This window comes from Tenrec ecaudatus, chromosome 9 (genome assembly GCF_050624435.1).
Source record: "Tenrec ecaudatus isolate mTenEca1 chromosome 9, mTenEca1.hap1, whole genome shotgun sequence".
Classification (NCBI taxonomy): Eukaryota; Metazoa; Chordata; class Mammalia; order Afrosoricida; family Tenrecidae; genus Tenrec; species Tenrec ecaudatus.
The window spans coordinates 124,034,953-124,052,494 of record NC_134538.1 but is presented as its reverse complement, the minus strand read 5'-3'; the positions used below and the strand labels follow the sequence as shown (position 1 = coordinate 124,052,494).

Here is a 17,542-nt window from a genome sequence, read left to right as displayed (position 1 = left end):
TTAAGGGAGCACAACAGAGCAGCAAGGGGAGCAGAGCAACCAAGTTCCCGAGAATTCTGAAAATAGACTTTGGACTCGGGGGGCAGACCTTACACCGCATCAGACCCAAGCAGAAACTATGCATAAGGGTCAGCAGACAGACCTCGAACTCTCCATAGGCTTTACTCCTCCCTCTTTCTTTTCTTTCCCATGCCTATCTATACAGGACGGTCATGATAAACACTCTGGAGGAAAAAACAATGAATCCCAAGGTTGTGGGTGGGGGAGGGAGTTGAAGAGTGGGCGGAGGATAGGGAGGGGAAGTCAAAAAACCCCCCCCAGGCACAAGGGAACAACAAGGGATCTAAAATTGATGGTAAGGAGGGCAAAGACTGCCTGGTGGGATCCAATCAAGTGCAATGTAGCCGAGAGGAGGTCCAGAGAGCCAATTGATGGCAGAACATGCTAGTGGTCCAGGGGGGATGTTAAAGGAAACAGAAGGAAAAACTAGGAGGCAAAAGATATTGATAGAGGTATAAATAATGTCATGTACGTATATAAATATATGAATACATAAGGCTAGGGATATAGGTCTATGTACATATATTTATAGATTAAGTATAAAGATAGCCGGCAGACATCGGCCTGTACTCATATCCTCCATCAACACGACACTTTGTTCTAATAACCTGGCATCCTATGATGCTCAATTTCCTGACAAGATCGCAGGAGAGAAAATGGCGCATTAGCTAATGTGGTGAAGAAAGCTGATGACGCCGGGTATTAGAAGATATAGCGTCCGGGGTCTGAAGAGGTTGAAATTAAACAAGCGGCCTTCTACCACAGAAAGAACAAAGCCCACATGGAAGAAGCATAGCAGCCTGTGTGATCATGAGGTGTTGATAGGACCAAGTAACGGGCATCAGCAGACCCCAAATAACCAAGTGTTTTGATGGGAATGAGGAGGATCAGACTGGAGAACCAAAGCCCATCTCTAGACAACTGGACATCCCCTCACATAGGGTCACAAGAAGGGACGAGCCAGTCAGGGCGCCTTAAAGCACTGATGAAACTCACCACATTCCTCTAGTTCTTTAATGCCTTCTCCCCACCCCACTATTCTGGCCCCAGTTCTATCTTACAAAGAAATCTGGCTAGACCAGAGCATGCGCACTGGCAAAGGTAAGAGCTTTAGACACACAGAAACCAGGACAGATAAATCCCTCAGGAACAATAATGGACGTTGCAATACCACGAGGGGAGGGAGAAGATGGGAGCAGAAGGGGGAACCAATCCCAATAATCGACATATAAATAAACCCTACCCCGGGGGACGAACAATAGAAATGTGGGTGAAGGGAGATAGCAGATGGTGTATAATATGAATATAAAAATAATTTATAATTTATCAAGGGTTCACGAGGTGAAGGTGAGGGCAGGCGAGGGGAAAAGAGGAGATGATAACAAGGGCTCAAGTAGAAAGAAAATCTTTGGAATGATGGCAACATATGTACAAGTGTGCTCGATACAATTGATGTATAGATTGTTATCAGAGTTGTAAGAGCCCCCAAATAAAAAAAAGTGGAATTGCGGATCTGACAAATGTCTTAAGGGAAATGGAGAGTACTTTGAAAGTGATAAGGTTGTATAAAAACATTTAAATAGAAAGCTTTGAAAAACATTGCATTTGGGGGTGGTGGGGCACCTCCTCATATGCATCCATTTCATTGTTCACCATTCTTAATTTTCCTACATTCACACTCCTCACATTCAAAGTTCCATTCATGAGAAATTTTTGTATCTGTTTGCCATCTTGAGTCCTGCCCTACCCCGTACCCAAATCAAGACCCAGAAGCTCCACTGGTGCAAGCGTCACCAGCTCAAGTCACCCTGGTGGATTCCCCTTCAAGAAAACCATTTACAGCAATTTGAACAGAAGCAGATGAGCAGATCTTTGTTCCAGTGGAGCCAATGGGTGGGTTTGAACTCCCACCCATTCAGTGAGCAGCCAAGTGCCTGTGTTGTACGACCACGGGTCCTTGCATTCCACTGGACCACTGATGAAAGCCAGTGCCCACTGTTGTGGGGACCATTTATAGGGAAATGGCGGACAGCACAATAAGCTGGGCATGAAAAGAGGAAATTCTAAGATTTCTTTACTTTCAGGACAGGGAGAGAGTCACTAGAAAGATTCTCCTCCATGCACAATGACTTGTTGAATTTCAGTGGGCTCCTGTGTTAGGCAGCGTTCTCTAGACCAGCAAAACCACGACACTTGTGACAGTGGAAACAGAACAGGATAAGTTATATAGCAAAGAGGACCAGAACAGCCAATTAGTCCAAGCAACGGTACAGAAAGCTCAATCCAACTCACTTCGGTGGGTTAACGAATTTCCTGAAGGTCCTTCCACGATGGGCCGGCAGGTCAGACAGCAAGATTCCGATGGCTGAGAGGGTGGAAAGCAAGGTTGAAGTGTCCAACAACAGGCTGCTAGAGTCCCAGGAGCAGCAGGCAACAGGAGGCTCCCATCCAAAGGACTGGAGGTCAGATGACAAACCAGATGTAGGATGCAGCTCTGGAGAAGCAGCTGAGGACACTCCCTTGCAGTTGATTGGCTGCTGATAACAGAGGGTAAACACCTCAGTTGCAGTGGTGGGCTTCCTGGAAGGTCCATAGAGATAATCCTATAACAGAGAGCCTTGTGATCCCTTCTGCATATGAATGCAGCTCCAATCCTATTGATTGAGTCACTCCTCACTTAATCCATCATGTGATTCTCTAATTCAAAATGGCCAATGTCCATCCATTTCAGCTTACTCTTAGAATAACTGTATTCATGCATTCCATTTCATTTTTGACCACTTCCAGTGTTCCTAAATTCATACTTCACACTTTCCACGTTCCCAATACGAGAAGCTTTTTGCAGCTGTTTCTCCTACTCTTGAGTCCTGCCCATCACTCTTCCAGTGCGGGAGCAACGGATGTCAGAATAGATGGGGCGTCTATTCCCCCAAACTGACCCCAAATTCATGTTGCCACTGAAACAGGTCATATGACATCTTGCCTCAGTTTGCTCTTTGTGCATATCAGGGCGTGTAGAACTTGAAGTTGGCCCCCGTGTCATAGCCCAGTTCCAGCAGCGACAGCTTCCCAGATGTGCCGGCAAACTCCTGCATTCGACTGCACAGTTCCCGCTTCCTGCTCTTTCTGCCCATTGTACATGGCAGTGAACCTCACCATGAAGTGGGGAAAGAACTGTTTGCACATTCTGCTCCAGAGACCCAGGAAGTGCAGCAGGTACACGGGGAATGCCAGGATGCCAACAAGCAGCCTGAGAAGGAAGACGGCAATCTCCATCACGCAGGTCAGGTCACTCCCTACAGGAGAACCTACCTCTTGTCTTCTGGGCACCAACTCTCAGACTCACGTAGCTGAGCCACCAGGATTGTTTTTATACTATCCAGGTAGATCCTGCTGATCACGAGAGGGTTACATTTTCCCTTCCCGAATTAGACCAGAAGGTCCATACCAAGCGGTATCATCTAAAACTTTATCTCAGATCCTGGCGAATAGTGTCACCATGCAGTAGTATATTATAGGAAACATCTTAGAACCACTCAGAGGACGCTTTGCTGAGGCCTACATCATCCAACACCTGGATGATCCTTTAATCGTTGCACCTCACAATGAAATAGTGTAACAAACCTATGTACACATGAGTGAGGCCACCTCTCAATTAATGATTGCTCCTGGCGAAATTCAGACAAGCGCCCTTCATACTGGACCACAGACACAGTAACTTCATATTAGAAAAAAATCACGTAAAAACGTTAAGTGGTTTTCACAAGCTGCTGGGAGGTATACATTGGATTCCACCTTTGCTGGGACATCCCCACGGAAGAGCTCAAACCCTTGATTGACACATTAAAAGGGGACCCACAGCTAAATGATTTTTTGGAGAGAGAGAGAAAGAGAGAGAGAGAGAGAGAGAGAGAGAGAGAGAGAGAGAGAGAGAGAGAGAGAGAGAGAGAGAGAACTATTGATGACCTCAAAGTTTTTGGTGAGAGGGAGGCTGTTTATTGGGATAGGCAACCCAGGCAGAGGAAAAGATTTTTCAAGAAATCAGAAGTCTGTTTAGGACAGGTAAATTTTGAACCGACTATGAGACATCTTGTAAGAAATTCAGGGAGGGAAATGACTCATTTAGTGCCAAAATCTGTAGGTAGGTCCGCCCGCAGGATTCCGGAGGGTCGAGGTGATTCAAAGCAAGGTTGATGAGTAAAGTGGCGGCGGCGGCTAGAGAGTCCGAGGAACTGCAGGCAGGGTCCAAAGAACTGGAGGTTTGAGGACAAACCAGATGGAGGATCCAGCCTGGGAATAACTGCTGAGGGAACTCCCTTGCAGTTGATTGGCTGCTGATAACAGAGGGAAAACTCTACCTTAGCTGCAGTGGTGGGTTTCCTGGAAGATGGATAGAGATAATCCTATCACAGAGAGCCTTGTGCTTCCTGAGGGAGTCAGGGTGATCCCTTCTGCATAGGAATGCAGCTCCAATCCTATTGATTGAGTCACTCCTCACGTAATCCATCATGTGATTCTCTAATTCAAAATGGCCAATGTCCATCCATTTCAGCTTACTCTTAGGATACCTATGTTCATGCATTCCATTTCATTTTTGACCACTTCCAGTTTTCCTAAATTCATACTTCACACTTTCCAAGTTCCCATGACGAGAAGCTTTTTGCAGCTGTTTCTCCTACTCTTGAGTCCTGCCCATCACTCTTCCAGTGCGGGAGCAACGGATGTCACAATAGATGGGGCGTCTATTCCCCCAAACAGACCCCAACTTCATGTTGCCACTGAAACAGGTCATATGACATCTTGCCTCAGTTTGCTCTTTGTGCATGAGGTCGAACACCGTTGTTATGTAACTGGTTCCCCTTCATGTAGATGCTTGTTCTGTATCTTTGCCTGGATTCCTTTGTGCTGTGCTTAATGATGAATAGCATCCTATTGAGCCTATTGCCTAGCCACTTCTTGGCCTTGGCAGCCTGCACACGTGGTGGAGAATCTGCTCCTGGTCCATCACCGAGCACAGCACCAGGGCGCCGATGATCACAGCCACAGAGCCATCTGCCCCCTGGTGCACGTTCTCCCCAGGGAGACCATGAAGCTCTCCAACTGCAGCTGGTGGTTCTCTGCACAGCTCTTCATCAAGAAGTTCTCAAAGTTGGGTTTGGGATCAACACAGGTCACCCTGCATCCGGGTGGGTAGATCTTAAAGTTGGCCCCCATGTCATAGCCCAGTTCCAGCAGGGAGAGCTTCCCAGATATGCCTGCAAAGTCCTGCAGGCTGCTGCAAAGCACCCGCTTTCTCCTCGCCGTTGCTCTTTGTGCATCACTGTGAACCTCACCATGAAGTGGGGGAAAGAACTGTTTGCACATTCTGCTCCAGAGACCCAGGAAGTGCAGCAGGTACAAGGGGAATGCCAGGATGCCAACAAGCAGCCTGAGAAGGAAGATGGAAACTCCATCACGCCGGTCTGGTCACTCCCTACAGGAGAACCTTCCTCTTGTCTTCTGGGCACCAACTCTCAGACTCACGTAGCTGAGCCACCAGGATTGTGTTTATACTATCCAGTTAGATCCTGCTGATCAAGAGAGGGTTACATTCACCGTTCCTGAATTAGACCAGAAGGTCCATACCAAGCGGTATCATCTAAAACTTTATCTCAGATCCTGGTGAATAGCGCCACCATGCAGGAGTACATTATAGGAAACGTCTTAGAACCACTCAGAGGATGCTTTGCTGAGGCCTACATCATCCACTCCCTGTAGGATCCCTTAATCGTTGCACCTCACAATGAAATAGTGTAATAAACCTATGTACACATGAGTGAGGCCACCTCTCAATTTATGATTGCTCCTGGTCAAGTTCAGACACGCGGCCCTCATACTGGACCACAGGCACAGTAACTTGTTATTAGAAAAACCGTGTAAAAACATTAACTGGTTTTCACAAGTTGCTGGGAGGTATAAATTGGATTCCACCTTTGCTGGGGCTTCCCCACAGAAGAGCTCAAACCCTTGATAGACACATTAAACGGGACCCACACTACATAGTCCTAGAGCGCTCACCCCACGGCTCGCTGTCAGTTCCAGTTTGTAGAAGGAAGCACCAGCCAAGGAAAGGCTTATCGCAGGACCCCAGCTATGAGTATTCACCTGGACATTTTTCACACACCTATCACCCCCACGGCTCTGTTAGCCCAGGAAGATAAACCTTCGAGAGTGGAGACATCTAGGCAATATGGGCTTCAACGTGGTTGGTCCTTTTGGGAGCAAATAGCACAGGTGGTCATCAGAGGCCAGCATGGCGGTGAACCACTCAGTGGGAACAACCCGTCCATCATAATTCTACCTTACACACCCACTCAGATAAAAAGGGCTTGGGAATTTTCTATAGATCTTTAGAGAGTGTTAGCGGAATTTTGTGGGAAGTTAGCTCGCCATTATTCTCTCGGGAAGCTTGGTCATTCCTACAACCAACTGCATGGGTCATTACCAAAGTCTCATGCCATAAGGGGCTCGAGGGAGCCCCTCATTACTTACAGACGGCTCCGGGGACAGCAGAGCAGCCCACTGGGGCCCCTCCCTCAATCCTTCCAAACTGACTATGGCTGTGCTCAGAAACCGAATATTCACTCGCATTCTGTTCTTCAAAATGTAAGGCAGGCTGTGAACACAACCAGTTACTCGGCGTTTAATGTGCAAGTGTTTGGTCATGGAAACAGCAAAGCCATTGGGAAGTAATTCTTCACCTTGCAAACTCAAATAGCATCCTACCGCCATTCTTTCTTCATCAGCACACTAGGGCACGCACGCGTGTGCCGGCGTCCATTTCTAAGCGAAATAGCAATGCAGACGGGGTAACCCAGAATGCATTTGTGGGAAACCGAGGACTGGGAAGAGAGTGTATGCACACAAATTCTTAATGTTCACAATTTAAGAAGCCTGGGAGGCCAGGATTCTGAGTGGATGGAGGCCTTCACACTTGCGAGTTAGAGATGAGCCCCAATCCCATTTTTATAACTCAGAATAATCCGCACAACATCCTCCCATAATAGTGCTACCTTAAAGTGACCTCTTACAAGCGCACATGCTGAGGACTATGTGGCCGGCACCTTTAACTCTAGGAGCAGACAGCCTGCTAGTGCTCTCCCTGCTCAGGGGACAGTCACTCCCCCTGACCTGTCCCCAGCACTGCTGTTAGCTTACTCCTCCAATGAACTCAGGGACCTCTGGGGTTTGGGTACAGCCCACTCTGTGTGGTTCCCTGTACTGAGGGGGGCTTGAATGCCCCAAGAATCTATAAGTTGATGTTAAGAATACATGTTCTCTCCTTCTGCTCAGACCTTGTTACTGATGCCATGCCGTAGTAAGCACCCCAAAACTTTGTTTGTCTCTCAATTTCTTCCCTTTGATGACCAAACTGTCCCCGAGGGCCCATCGGAGGTCGGGGCTGGACCTCACAGGCATTCAATACTCTTACAGTCTCCAGGGCTGAGCATCCAATTTTACACAACAACGCTGCTAGCCTAAGACCAAGGTATGTCATCTAATTAGGTATAATCTAAATTTAGGGTCAAGCTAGACAGATCGTCAGAGAATGCACTCACTTAGGAAGGGAGCTGATAGAGCTCATTGGTGAGGACACCAGTCAAATGCACTCCGGCGAATATATACCACTCCTATACCGGCATTTCGATGCCTAGGGGCTTGTACACGTCACTATAGTTCTTTCTTGGATTTTTATGGGTGCCAGCTATGACCTGACAATCCACAGAGCACACCAGCAGCCGTTTACTGTCCTGTTTCACTGGGGTGGGCACTTCAATACATCTGAAAATGGACAATAGCCTCACGTACGCCAGCAAAGGGTGTAGGAAGTTTTGTTAAGATTGGAACATTCATCATGTCACAGGTGTCCTTTAAATGCTCAGGGCCAGGCCCTCAATGAACGGGCATTGGGCACACCAAATCCCAATGAGTGAAACGGAAGGGGGAGATCAAAGGTGATTTCCATACACGGAAGTCTTCATTTAGCTTTATCAACACTAAATATTTACTCCCTTACAAAAAAATTCTAACATAATGAGGGTGGAGAAAAATTTTTCCGCCACCAAAGAGAAAAGCCATCTGGAGAAGATCTGTGGAAGAATCTGGTGGAAGAATGATGCTGGACGGAGGATGACAGGTTACTCATCTCTAGGGTCTGAGGAGATTCTTACTTCTTTTTGAGATGGTGGAGAAAACAAATGGATTCCCCTTAGGAGGGTGCGACCTCTTGTGGAGAAAGTTGAAGAACAAGGAGGAGATGAGGAAACCATCCAATCTCCAGGATGCTTCTTTCACAGGACACTAACAGCCCAAGGAGAGGGGCTCTTTATTTGTGTTTTCACAGGCACCGGAGAGAAATACACGTCAGAAACGTCCAGAAAACCTCACAGATTCATGAGAAAGCAATGTTTCCTAAGAGTTGTAATCATATCTGCCACTGCTGACTGTGTTAGTCAGGGTACTGCAGAGAACCAAATCCACAGAAATTCATGTATAAGAGAGTTTTACATAAAGGTTAAGTGCACACGAAGAACACAATCCAACCCATTGCTGCCCAAGCCCACAAGTCCAACACTAACCCATATGTCCAACACCGATCCATAAAGTCCTTCTCCATCTCACAAAACACGTGGAATGATGCCAAATGCAGGAGGAAAGACAAATGTGTAAGTGAATGTGTAAACATCTCAACGCTGACAGGGTCTCCACACGGCTGCTCTAGCACCCGGGGCTGCAATGGGGTAGGTCCATGTGGCTTCTCCTCAGTGATGTCTTGCAGGAAGTGAGCCTTGCCAGCTGAAGCAGGGAACTGACCAAGGCAGCTGCACCCTGTTCTGACCATCACAGAGCAAATGGCTCGACAACAAGAAAGTTGAGGCTCACTAAGCCATTTATCTCTTCGGCCTTCTATTAATCCCACATGTGTTTCTTGGCCAGGTGGCACAAAAAACTTTCACTATCTCACTGATGTTGCCTGAGAGGCAATCCAGCAATCTATCAGAACTGGACAATTTATGCAAAAGTGACTGGACGAATACAACATACTGTTGATTTGCTAGAAGGTATAAAAATGGACTTTCAACATCAATTGATGCTAAAACGAACTTGAACATTAGAATTTGGGGGCATAATTCCTGATCTGTATAATATCAGTATACATAGCTGGACTTTAATTGTAAATCACTTGCAGGGATGTAAGGAACATGTCTCATTGGACATCAATCAGCTGAGAAAGGAAATTTTTACCTCAAGCAGTTTCCATGTGTTAGGTTCTAGTCTGACTGTGCGACTCAGTGTCATTGTTCGTTGCCTGCACCGTCACATGCTGCTTCCATAGAAGGCAAAGTGGTACCGAAACAAGCCACGTCACCCTTTTGAATTTAAAATGTACTCTAAAAGCGGGAAATGTGGGGAACTGGGCACCAGGAGGAGGGTGTATGTGGACAAACTCTTGAATCCTGGGAGGCCGGATTTCGATGGAGGGAGGCCTTCACATTTTTGAGTTGGAGATGAGTCCTAGACACATTCTCCTAATTAAAAACCATCCCCACAAAATCCTCCCATAATAGTGCTACCTTAGTGGAACCCCTTACAAGCACATGGCTGGTCATTCATTATGCGGCAGGCAGCCCTTCAGGATGGGAGCAGACATCATGTTTCTATTGTTCTCCCCACTCGGGGGACAGTCAGTTTCCTCTGCCTGCCCCAGTACTACTATTAGCTTTCTCCCCCATCGTGCCCTGGATATCTAGGGCTAAGACACTGTCCAACTTGTTCCTTATGCGATAGACTGTGATGGATGGGGCTTGTTAACCCAAAGACAATATACACCTGCTGGAGGATACTTTCTCCCTCTCTGTTCTTGACTCTGTGAAAGACGTGAGCGTACTACACTGTTTGCCTGTTTTTTTATTTATCCCATGAAATTGTACAGTCACTCCTTAGGATCATCTCAGTTGTGCGCTGGACCCCACGTTTCATTTCTTGGCCCATTTATCATCCTCTACCAGTGCTTCCTTAGATCTCGTTGTGACCAAACAATTTGTGTTACACGAGGTTTACTTGTGTTTTACTGCTTATGCAAAGGCGTTCATTCGGTTGTGTGGCTCACAAGAAATACGGATAGCTTTGAGAAGAATGGGGATTCCGGAACACTTCATCATGCTCATACAGAACCTAGCTTCCGAGGCAGCTGTGTGAACAGAACAAGAAAATACCACGGGGTTTAACATTGAGGAAGGTGTGTGTGACAGCTGAACCCTCTCACCATGCTTATACAATCTGCGTGCAGAGCAAATCATCTCAGAAGTTGCATTCTATGGAAAAGAATGTGGCATCAGGACTGGGGGAAGATGCCTTAACAACCTGCGACAACACAACCTTGCTTCCTGAAGGTGAGGAAGGGAGGCACTTGCTGATGAAGATCAAGTATCACAGAACTTCAGCATTTATTACAACTTACTGTAAAGAAAACCCAAATGCTCACAATTGGGCCAATATGATCAGCGGACAAAAGACGCAAATTGTGAAGGATTTCATCTTGCTTAGATCCACAATCAATGCTCACGGAACAAGAGAAACAGTCAAGATCAATAGAAACAGTTGGGAGAGCACGTGATGCATCGCAGAGACTAAATGTGCCGCGTACAGTGTTGAACAGCAAGGAGGTTACTTTGTGGAGGGAGGTGGGCCTGACCCAAGCCATGGTATTTTCCATGGCCTCACCTGCCTGTGAACGTTGGGCTAGAGCAGGGAAGAGCGAAGAAGAATCGATGTATTTGTTGTGAAGCTGGTGAAGAATATCGAAAGTCCAATGGACTCTGCCGAACAAACATCTGTTTAGGAACAAGTACAGTCAGAATGCTCCTTAGAGACAAGGATGGCAAGACTTCTCATGGGCTTTGTCACATGAATATGTTATCCGCAGAGATCAGATGCTGGAACAGAACACCAAGCTTGATAAAGTCGTGGGCAGCCTGTAAAAGGAGGACCCTGAACAAGACGGACTGATGCAGTGACTGCAGCAGTGGGCTCCACTAGCAGCTGAGGGCGGTGCAGGACCGGGGAATGTTTTGTTCTGTGGCCCATATTGGGTCGCTGTGAGTTGGAACTAACTTGCCGATACCTAACAACCACGTTTGTTCTCTCTTGCTTTGTTTTTACGTTAAGGGAAAAGTTTTATTGTAATCCAAAAGCAACACAACGGGGCTGGCAATGACTACCGCAAATCCTTCTGCAGTTATTTTAAAACAGATATCAGCTTCTGCCCGGCAATTAAAACAGTTCAAATGGGAAACTTTCACCGCACAGTAAACTCCGCCCCAACTGATGAATGGTGGCTAAAATCATAGGTCCTGGCCACACCTCTCATGTTACGTGGACACCACTCACAATTCAGTACAAAAGTTCGTGTTACAAAGCTCTCATGAAAAATTAAGTAATCAAGCGGCAATATTTTAAGTGCAGCAAGGACTGTCCATGTCATGAGTTACAAGGTTTGAATTTCCTCACATTATAACAAAATCGATCGAGAAGACATTGCAATTTAGACAATGAACAAATCTGTCCTTTTACACAGTGACAGATGTCACTTCTCTCATCTTTCCCCTCCTCCTTTGTCTGTGTTGACTTCTTCTTGTGTTTCTGTTCTTCGCTTTTTTCCAATTCTGCTCCAGTCCATGCAGGCTTCTCACGTTTCTTTTTTTTTTCATTTTATTTTTTCTTATCATTTTATTGTGAGCTCTTACAGATATTGTAACACTCCATATTTCAATTAGATCAAGTATAATTGTTCAAATTCTACCACCATCAGTTTCAATGATCTGTCTTTCTTCTTGAACTCTTTGATCTCAGCTCCCCTTTATCCCTTCTGTGTTCTTGCCTCCCTCCCAGGAAGCCTTACGTTTATATTATATATTATTATTTGCCATATCTTACACCATCCCATGTATCTGTTCACCTGACATTCTGTTATCCTTATGTTTCTAATGCTTTTCATGTTTCCGTGCTCCTCCGTTTCTCTCTGCATCTTTGTCTTCTTACTGTGTTGACTTTCTGCTGAGCTTGCGCTGCGTCTGTGGCTTTGGGTCTGGCTTCCAGAAGGGCTATGCTTCTACTTGGACTGCTTTGACTGTGACTCCTGGTCCCACCTAACCGACCCACTGTGCCGTGTCCGCACTCTCTTTGCTTCCTCCATCACTTTCTCTTTCAGTTCCTTCACATTGCCCCCTGATGCTTCTTCTTGTACAAATACATTACTTTCCCTGTCATTTTCATTGTAATCTGGATCAAATTTCACTTCATCATTTTCTCTCCTTAAGTCGGAGGAAAATCAAGAGGACTAGCTTAACTAGGGCTTAGGTTTGATAGAATTCTTGTCAATTTGCCCAACAACTCGCTCTCTTTCAATGTGTGTGTCTGGTGGGTTAAGGATATGCAGTAATTTATTGCTACTGGACTATAATCCCTTGATTCTGATACATGCTTGTCATGATCTCTATAGTTTGTATCTACAGACTTTGTCTCTTCACCTTAGCATCTTTAGAATCTGAACTAGCTTCGTGATCATGAAGTTTTCTGTGACTCTAGAGACTTCAATGACTTTTGGGGTGGGGGTGGGGGTGGAGGGCTGCTGTTCCCATCTGAGGCAAATCCCTTTCATCTGCGGTTTCTCTTTCTGTGGGGATGCAGAATATTTATTCCGCGGAGGAGAGTCTTCTTGTTGACTCACTTCTTCCCACCCTGCGCTTGGAACTTGAATAATCTCTGTGGTCTTAGTTGTTTTTTTTTTTTTGTCTTTATGGGGCATGAAGTTTTTATGTAAGGAGCCATGAATGGATTCATGGTTACATGAAGTTCTAGTCTATTTAGTCGGTTCAGACAGATTTTTAAATGTCACGTTTTCATTCAGACGGTCTACATGACTCTTTCTCTCTCTGGCTGATGCTACTTTTGCCCTCCCCAGGGTTTCCCTTTGCCAAGATCCAATAATCCCGATCTTTGGTTTGTCCCTTTTCACTAGATGTAGAGCTATTGGAACTTTCAATCTCATGCATTGTTTTATGACTCACTTCTTTGAGTTACTGAATCTGAATTTCCTCTGACGTTGGTCACTCGTTTTGTCCTTATACTTGACTCTATTTTCAGTCTTAGTGCCAAACTTTAGTTTGCTTTAAATAATACTACAGGCTTTCCTAGACTTCATGTTGGTTGTGTATATTTAACATCATCTTCTTCTCCAGATCCAAAGTCATCTTGATCCCTTTTGGGTTGAGGAACCAAATCATATTAATAACATCTTCAGCAGGAGCTCTATTGTCATCCTTAAGCTCTCCCACAGTTTCAGTGACAGTCCTTTTGCATCTGGTTTCTGCAGAGGACGGCCACCTGCTGAGCATCTAGGAGTATAATCCACCCCTAGAGGGGAGCTGGATCCTTCAGTTCCACTTACTTCTGCCTGACCTTTCCTTGGACTTTTTCCTGGTTAACTTTCCTGGATGTTGACGTCAGTTCTTCAGAGGGTTCTTTGATATTAGTTATATCCTCTGTACCTCCAATATTGCTCCCCAGTTTTTCTGTTGATCTTGATCATCTTAGCTGGTGGAATGCCGTCCTTGGCAGGGGTCCTAGCCATCTTTCCATGGTCAGGTTTGGTCACATGCTTTCCCTGTTTCAGTTCTTTCAGTTCACTCTGCTTCAGAATTAGCACGACCCCCACATTTGAAGGGAGTACACAGAAAATGAAAGGAGATCGTCTGTTGTGGGAAAGGAAGTGACCTACCACACCACTTCCAGAAGGAAGACAAGCCAAAGGAAGGAGAAAAAACGACGGAGTGGAGCACACCTGGGTCCACCAAGCTCCGAGGACGATAGCATGGCTCGAAGGGACCATTGTACAGAGAGGACCATACAGCTGCCCGCACGGTGGGATGCGACATCCTGCACTGACCGATGGCCCTACACGGGACAGCAATGGAGACACCTGGGGGGATGTACCACTGAGCTGGCCCCAGTACACTGAAGCAAACAGTGGGGGCATGCAATGGAGCAGCAGGTGAAGCAGAGCATGGGGGTCCCGAGGGAGTATAATGAATGGGCTTTAGGGCCTATCCATCCTTTCATGTTCAGGTCCCACTCTGTGTTTTGCTCACACGCTTTCCCTGTTTCAGTCCTTCTGCTTCAGAAGTTTTCAATGAAAACGATTAAAAATCTTTCTCCACACTTTTTCTTTCGTTTTATATTTTTCTCCCATGTTACCATCTGCTTTCTTCACCAAATCCTTATCTGTAGTGATCGCATCATGAAGGTGAGTATGTAACAGGGTTATGGTTTAAGAACTAATTGTTCTTAAGTGGGAGCTAGCATTTAGTGGGACCCCCAAAGCCACACCTGAACCTATGCCTTTTCTTTAATTTGCTGTAACTTGTGAGCCATTACATGTCCTATCATTCCATAATCCAATCATGTCAAACATAATTGTGGAATTTCTTCCATAATCATACATGCTTTCTAAAACTTCCTTTCCTCCCTGGATTTCTTGACATAAGCTCCCTCTTATCTCCACCCCTCTCTATGCTCGCTCCCTAATGCCCTTTCTAGTTTCTCTGCCTGTGGGCCCAACATCCTTGGTTTTCACTTAATGAAAATAAGGCCACAAATAACACGGCTTCAAGAGAGTGAGCCCCAATGGTGAGGCGCTTCTGAGGTACACGCTAATATAAATGAGTATAAACAGAATATAACAGAATGGATATCAATTTTATTGGCACATAAATTACATATGATGCAATTCAACATCTCCGTTGTTGAGACATATCAATGAGAATTATACAATCAATGTTCGTGCACCCCAGCACTCCCATGGTGAATTTGCCTTTAGAATAACTTGTTCAAACACAATCCGTTCTAGTGCTCCCTCCCCTCTCTGTCCTTTAGTGTTTAGTCCCCAAATCCCCTTTCCCTCGCTATGGTCCTTCCCCGTGCCTGCATCCCCATTACCCCTTGTACCAGGATATCTCCTTATGGATCCATTCCTCCAACGTTTCACAGTTGGCAACCCATCAGGAATAAAAAAAAAAGCCCAACAAATTCTAATAAGGTGTCAAGGCTATAATCATAATTGTATAAAGACAAAAATACAAATAATGCAAATGAAGGAAAATATCCCATCAATCTGTGGCTTTTCTAAGTGGAGGTTCAGATTGTGGTGATTTCTCACATCCTCCACTTGCTACCTCTTGAGATTCTTTAGTAGGTTTTAATCTTTCTTCCCTGGATACAGTAGATCCATCATTTTTACATTTAGTCTTGTCACCTTTTGGCTTTGGCTTATATATATTTTTCTTGTCTTACTCAGATATTATTTTATTTATTTATTTTTTTGGTTTTTATTTATTTATTTTTTATTTTATTTATTTTTAACTCTATTTTATTTTCTAAATATTTTCATAATTTTTCATTATGATTTCAAGTGTATATCACATCCTTCCATAATTCACATGAGCTATCGATGTATAAGCGGTGGATTCTGCATCCATGGGATCATCTTGGACAGGTGCAGCATCGTCTCGACTTGGGAGAACAAGAAGTCGGTTTGATCTTCCTCAGCCCCTCTGTGTTCTCTAGATGTCTGAGATGTCTCTAGTAGCTCTGGATGCAGAAAAGATTCCTGTCCGCACTTTCACACCACTCAGTATTTCCCCTTTCTCTGCAACGCTCCTTTTCTACCGCGTCTACACTCCTCCCAGCAATAGCTTTTAGCGCATAAGGTGGTGGAGCTCTTCTGAGTCGATGAGCAGATTGGTGCTCTGTTTCTCCTTGGGGAGCACTCCGTTTAGTATCAGACTGTGCCCTAAACGCTCGAGGAGATCCTCATCATGAATGATGTCGACGATATCGTGGTGATCTTGACCTCGATCGATGGTATCCATGAGATCTGGAGCGTGACCGGTAACTTCGGCTCTTGCCTCTGTCTCTTCTGGGATGTGCGGGTGATGGTGAATAGGAAGGAGAATGGACCGATATGAGCACTGTGGCAGTTACATCAGGAACAGGAGCTGCGGTAGAAGATGGAGCTCCAGGAGCAAGAGGAGCCGAGGTAGATCGTGTGGAAGCCAATGACGGCATTGAGGGTGCTGGGTGAGTTGAGGAGGATATCGCTGGATTCATCAGAGGATCCTGTGGTTTGGATATTGGAGATCTCTTCAGAGGTTGTAGGTGCCTTGGAATCAGTGGTGGTGGTGGAGGGAACTCATTTCTTAGTCTTTGTGTATAGCCAGTCTTATTTTGGAACCTCTCAACAGCCTTCCGTAGATTCTTATTGGGAACTAAAGTATCGGGAGAGACCTCCTTCTGAAGACACGTGGGGCACGTATGTTCATCTGATTCCAGGAGTGCTGTGCGCACACATTCATCGCAATAACTGTTTCCACAGCACGGAATGATCACTGCGTCAGTCATCAGCTCCTTGCAGAGGAGACAGGCCAATTCCGCTGGGATCAGATCCTCTTCTGTGGAGGCAGAGCTTGGTTCCTCTGGGGAGAAGGGGGGCTTCTCTTTCTTCCCAAGGGCATATGCCTGTGCATCTATGATGGGGACTGCATACTGTCCAGAGCTGGTCAGCAGCACTCCCTTCACGTTAGCATCTTTCACTTCCATCATAAAAGCTCTAGGAATGCCAGCGCTCCTTCTAATTCTACGGCCAGCGTCAAAGTTCTTCTCCCCCTTTGTCGGGCAATGGTGAATATAATGTCCAGGTTTGCCACACTGGAAACAGATGTAAGTAGGAGGTGGTGGACCTAGAGGTTTCTTCAGGTAATTAATTGGGTCATACTTGTGGGCAGACTGAAACATCATTGCTTTAATCTTGTCATCTTCAGAAGCATTGGCGTCAGCCAGATTGGCAGCCTTGGTCAGCTGGGCTGCACAAACGGACGCAGAAGAGCCATGCATTGCTCGCAAAGTGCCCATCGCTGGTTCCGTTGGACTGATCCCAGACGTCTTGCTTGCAGATTTCACAACACCAATAGGAAGTCTTCTAACAATCACCGAAGAATTCCTAGGGATCAGCGCATTGTCATCAGTGTATTCTTCATTCGTCTGCGCCTTGCTGATCTGCAGTTTGCAGGTAGAAGCTTTCAGCTTTTCTCTCCCCATGATTTTCTCCTTCAGGTCGCACAGGGAGATGTGGAACCCATCAAAGACGATGGTGTCGTAGTTGAGTTTAGAGGCAAATTTATAATGCACACCAGGCATGGTTGCAGAGGAGTCGTTCTTGGATATCTCACTGTGTACGACTGCGCTCTGTAGAGAAGAGGAATATACAGAACAGTCCATCTACAAGAAATGGCTACTGTGGTTGCAGAGGCCAAGTTTTTTTTGTCTGTGGTGTTAGGTTTTAGGCTTCTTCTCACTCACCTAGCTGCAGGGCTGATCAACCCAAGAA

General features: G+C 45.7%; 2 pseudogenes; both read right to left on the bottom strand.

Annotated features, from left to right (window-relative positions):
• Window positions 1-5,005: 5,005 nt before the first annotated feature.
• LOC142456112 (E3 ubiquitin-protein ligase RBBP6-like) lies at window positions 5,006-13,974 on the bottom strand (annotated as a pseudogene).
• A 1,998-nt stretch (window positions 13,975-15,972) lies between these two features.
• Window positions 15,973-17,352, bottom strand: LOC142456110 (E3 ubiquitin-protein ligase RBBP6 pseudogene; annotated as a pseudogene).
• Window positions 17,353-17,542: the final 190 nt, after the last annotated feature.